This window comes from Macrobrachium nipponense, chromosome 8 (assembly GCF_015104395.2).
Source record: "Macrobrachium nipponense isolate FS-2020 chromosome 8, ASM1510439v2, whole genome shotgun sequence".
In the NCBI taxonomy this organism is placed as follows: Eukaryota; Metazoa; Arthropoda; class Malacostraca; order Decapoda; family Palaemonidae; genus Macrobrachium; species Macrobrachium nipponense.
In genome coordinates this window covers 104,677,502-104,683,501 of record NC_087203.1, presented here as the reverse complement: position 1 = coordinate 104,683,501, position 6,000 = coordinate 104,677,502, and positions in this window count along the sequence as shown.

The window sequence follows — 6,000 nt, the reverse complement described above, 5'->3', positions numbered from 1 at the left end:
CTTTTTCTAATAAAACGTCTTTTATGTGGATGGACAGGTATATTCCAAATCCAATGCATTATTATTATTATTATATTATATTGATTATATTATTATTATTATTATTACACATAAAAAAACATCCCAAATGTCATTGTCTTCCAAATAATATAAATGTTCATTATTAAGTGTTAAAAGGAAAAGGGTAAAGGAGGAAAGAGAGAGCAATCAAAAAGTAATTGTTGTTACTTATAATAACACAAACCTAAAGATAAATAAATAAATAAATAGTGGCTTGCGTGTATCCTCAAGCAAAGGAACTCAAAACCCTAAACTAATAGAAGGACATATATCAGGGTTGAAAGCGCAAAAAAAAAAAAAAAAAAAAGTTAACAGCATTAGTCATAACTGTCATCACCCGGTGTAAAGTAACTAAATACTCACATTGTGAAACAATGTAATGGTGAGTTTGATGACTGGCAGCTATTAGTTATGCTAGATGGAGGGAGGGAGGGAGTGAGATTGCCGGAGCGGGGCGGCGGGAGAACAATGCCTTTACTTTATAGTTCTATTGATAAGCATATTAAATATTTAATACTTAACTTTTAAACATAATATAACGGGGTTATTACAACCAGCAACAAATTGCACCTCTGTACGAAAATCACATTGTCTGTCTGTCTGTCTAGAGAGAGGAAATATTTGTGTTTACTACACCTTAAAAGTGTTATCGGCTCCACAGATATCAATATTGTTTATTAAAAGTTTGCACAAAAGTCTGGATATTTTTGGGAACCAGAAAAATGCCAGTTGCAGGAGCTAAATAGCATTGCGACGTCCATACATACACGATGCGCCGGAACTGACGCAGCTCAGTTATCAGTCTTGTTTACAAACTTCCAGCGGGCGTTTCCAAAGGGCAATCAAAAGGGTATTACGGTCTATGACATGAAAGCCCATTTTTGGGAATTGTGTACATTTCGTCTACATTTCCTTTTCACATAAATATTTAATTCTTTTTAATATTTTTAGTTCCCAAGAGACTCTTCGCTAATTCTTCATAATTTAATTTCATATACAATTTTATTAACGAGTATTGGGATTAAAATTGACAAATGAGAGACAAAATTATGTTTTAAAGACTAGAATAAATTCACTTGGAAAATCATGACACATTGCAGCGGTTACAGGGTCGCTTTGCACCATGATTAAAATGCAACGACAATTTGTTTTTTTTCATGTACGACAAAAAATCAGTCTACTTCAAGTCACTGAAAATCTTCTAAATATAATAAGGATGTTCCGTGCGATAATCCAGGATTTTAAAAAAATATATAGAAAGCGTAACTCACATTAACTTGAGGTAAATTGGTCTTTAACCATTTAAAGGTCCCCACCTGGGTTTTATGGGAAACATTAAAAAATCCTGTTAGTATGTTGTAGTATTAGTAAATACAAGACCTTTTTTTTTTTTTTTTTTTACTCTTGTGTACTTTTACAAAATTTCCAAAGTAAGCGAAATAATTGCATGCAATGAAGTATCCCGTATGGGTGCCTCGGGCGCTCTTAGGTGGACCACGCTCATCCCGTTATGGGATCTATTGGGCCCGTGCGGGCAACTTTTTCAAGTTTATAAATACTGTTATTTGCCCATAAATCATGTGATTATTATTATTTATTCATTTTTTTGTTCCACAATGTATAATAGAAACACTTATATGGCTTTACTTTAATTAATAATAAAAATAAATATACATTAGATACAAAAATAGTATAAAAATACAGAAAACTCCATAAAAAACTCTAATCAAAAACTCTAATACAAAAAATAGTAAAAAAATACACAAAACACTATAACAACTATCATAACAAACAACTTTACTTAGAAATCTTATGGAACAAAGCAAAAACAATTTCTTTCTTCAGTAAGGCAAAGGGCAACCTTGCAATCCTCACATACCAGCAGGAACTGTGGATGTGGCCTGCACCAGAACAGAACTTGCAGGTCTGCCTCATGGTGACACGCTTTGGCATGTGTAGGGCAGTGGCATTCTGGCTGTCTCAATATTTTGCAAAACTGCCTGTTTGCCCCTTCTTGGCAAAGCAAAATCTCTGGTGCCAAGAGAATTCCTGGCACCAGGCTTCTGATGAATGTAGTCGGGCAGGGGCATGGATATCAATGTTTTCCTTCTTCCATTCATCAGCATGAGACCTCTTAAGGTTAGGCTCAGGTTCCTCTTCCATAGGCATCGCTTGAGGGACAACATTGACCTTGCGATCTGAAACAAGAATAAAGTAACATTAGTGAAACAGTAAATGAATCGTGTGTGCATGCATGTGTGCTTGTGTGTGCATGCATGTGTATGGTCAAGTGAGTATGCATGTGCGTGTGCATGTGTGTGCACGTGTATGTCAGTGAGTATGCAAGTAAACAAATAAGTTTTTAAAATACCCATTGTTTACAAACCATTTAAAGGGCAACAAATTTAAATACCATTATAAAACGAGACATTTAAATACAATGTTTACAACACATTTCTTTCTCTCTCTCTCTCTCTCTCTCTCTCTCTCTCTCTCTCTCTAAGGATGTCTCATACTAACCTCTAGAGTTAGGAAGGTCAAAGGCACCGTCCTGAGTAAGGCCTTCGTCAGGAACGTAGGTAGGGTCGTCATCATCACGTCAATGTCCAAAGGGCTCACGTCGATATCACTTGATTCAGCGTCGTCAGGGGCTACCCATGTTTACACGTTCCTGAGTCTCCAATGCAGCATTGCGTTGCCCAGAAAACATACTGCTTTGTAACTGCAAAAATAAAAAAAACTATTTTTAAAATCATGTAATGAAAAAAAAAAAGTAACTTTCCCTAACAAAAGAAAAACCTATCATTCAATCCCTTGTAAGGTAATCATTTATATGCACATGAGCCTAACTCTATAAAGCATCACTGTATTATCTAGAAATATTGTTAAAATTATTCACAAATGTCTAAAACAAGCACTAAAAAAAATTATTTGACGTCGTATTCTGCTGGCCGTTGTAACCGTTACGGTCCGATACATCCCTCATGGGATGAGAGTGGTCCGCCTAAGAACGACCGAAGTTATGCCCGTATGGATCTATACTTTTTGTTTTTAGTCACTACGACATGTCAGTAACACTACAGCCCTTCAAACCAACATCAAAAGGTAAGCATATCATTAGGCTTCACTATCCCACAGTCACTGTGTACTTACCATGATTACGAAGTTGGGGGGGGGGGGGGGGGGGGGGGGGCCGAACTTGGAGGTTTACTGCGACACGTCTTGACTGTTTTCCAACTTGCGCACGACTGAGGTGTCTGTCGAAGGCCCTCCAGTCTTTGTGCGAGGGCCTGGTGGCTTCTGATTGGTTGATTCGAAGAGCAGAGGAGTGTAGCTATGAGTTGCCAAAGCGTCAATTTCATACAAGCTCAAACTTGTTCACCACGACTACCCGAAAGTAGCTGTTTTAAGATCCCAAATGGGATCTCTGGTCGTTAAAGGGTTTAACGAACTAGCAGGCTTTTATACGTATACAAAATATCATGTTATTAGCTGGTAGTGAAACTCGAAAGAAGTAAATTGTGCCTGGAATTGTATATATGGCCCAATATCTCGCATGAGCAACAACCTACTTTAACCCTATATATATATATTTCTGGTTGACCTTTTCCCTAACCTAGTGCTATAAGAAATAATTTGATAATGTCGTAAACAAATACTCTACACATATAAACCAAAAAGGGGTGCAAAAATGAATGAAATAGAACGGGGAATTTCCAGGCAATATTGAGCAAAACATCAGTAAATTGATAGAAATTATACACAAATTACAATAACTACCGTAATAAATTCACTTTGCTCAATACGACTCCAAGAGAAACCCGTTTGTCTTTATCAATTTAATGATTGACATATCACAGACCTACCCATCAACCTTTCGGGCAAACGAAGACCGATTGATTCGGGCATGATTGACTCGTGCTAATTAACACAAATACGCCGTGATTACTGCGTAATTAATTACTCCATTTAAAAAACAAGTTAATCAATAAGCGTTAACGTTATTGAATTTTATACTGAGGAACCAGACAAAGCGGTAATATAGGCGTATAAGATCGGATACAGGACAGTATGAAAGGACTCTCACTCGGTATTTAGTTTTGAAAGTAAATGAGGTAATGCAGTACTTAACATTTGTCTGTAATTGTAGTTGGGAAACCTTTAATCATATAATAATGGTTTCGGATGCGACATGGGTTATTTAATAGTAATTAGAACTTACACAAGTATGTTAACATAGTCATATGATAGAGAGAGAAGAGAGAGAGAGAGAGAGAGAGAGAGAGAGAGAGAGGAGAGAGAGAGAGAGAGTTTAGAAATACCATCTACCAATTCTTTTCGCAATTAGAATAATTATAATTAATACTACTACCACTACTAGCAGTATTAGCACTACTTCTACTAGTAGTACCGGTAATACTGCTACTACTACTAGTAGTAGTAGAGGTCGTACTACTAGGTGTAGTGCTACTACTACTAGTAGTAGTGGGTACTACTACTAGCAGTAGTAGGTCCTAATATCAAATGTGCTACGATAAGAGAGGGTCGAGACGGAAATTAGTAATCCCATGGATATTACGTACCGGACCAATTCTCAAGATCTAGATTTTGTGTTAGGGTGAGTTCACGCCAAATGCGTCGCGTAGCGTCGCATCGAGTCGAGTCACTCTAATTCATAACTCACCGTGAATCGCCAGCCCAGTTTAACACTGCTTTGTATGGGCCTTTAAAAGAAACCATTCACACCGAATGCATCGAGTAACGTCACGTTGCGTTGAGTCAAGTCACAAATTAAGCTGGACCTGTTTTTGACGTCAGTCATAGTGAGTCTAGTGCCATTTGGCCTCAAATAGAAATGGGGTTGTTAGGATTTTCTACTTTATTTCTATATTGCATTTCAATTTACGAACCAAGTTATATTCTAATAAAATTGTACTTCTTTATATCTTATTTTCACTTTTATATAGGACAAAATTTAATATAATTAAATATCGTTTTATCTTTTCTTTGTCTCATATGATATCAATTTAAAATCTTAGATCTTACCTATAGTTTTTTGTAAAAACATTATGGCTGAATAGTTAATTACTATATATAAATATATATATTATTTCTCTTGGTGTCTCGGCTAATTCATTTAGAATTGTATCTTTTCGTTATCTTGTAAAATTCAACAAAAATAAAACTAATCTTTAAAAAAATTGCCATTTTTTCCTAGTTCCTCAGTTGCAAAAAGGTAAATAAAGGAAAATCCCCAAATATATTAGATAAGATGAAAAAAATCCCGCATGGAGAGAGGAGAGAGAGATGAGAGAGGAGAGAGAGAGAGAGAGAGAAGGAGAGAGAGAGAGAGACATCAGACAAAAAAAGATACGTACTGCAATTTATAACCCTAAGAGGACCAAGGCATAATAAAAATCTTTCAGATAATTTCCTGCTATATTTTGATAAATCGAAATATCTCTTGTAAAATATAGAAAATCAAGGAAAAATCGAGAGAGAGAGAGAGAGAGAGAGAGAGAGAGAGAGAGAGAGAGAGAGAGGAGAGTATATGAACTGGGTACGGCTTCTGCAACCTGCAGGTAACACAATTCAGCTGTTGTTGGAACGTTGTTGTCCAGATGTTGTTCGGAGTACGGAGAGAAGTCTAACGCAGGAATAGTCATCTTGTTAACTGTGGCTGCCTATTCACTGGTGAGGTTCCTCCTGACTGCTGATGGAGCTGAACAGCCCAAGGAAAAGGAACTGAACGAGAGAATTGTGGCCTTGCGAGACACCATCCAGGGCTAGAGAGAGCAGCAGGTGAACTTGGACAGGATAATTCTTCAGCTGCAACAGAGGCTCGACCACCACGAAGAGATTCAGAAGGCGGGCGGAAGGAAGAACTCACTCGTGTGATCCAGATCGCTCAGGTGTTGCAACAGCAGGCCTGGCAAGACA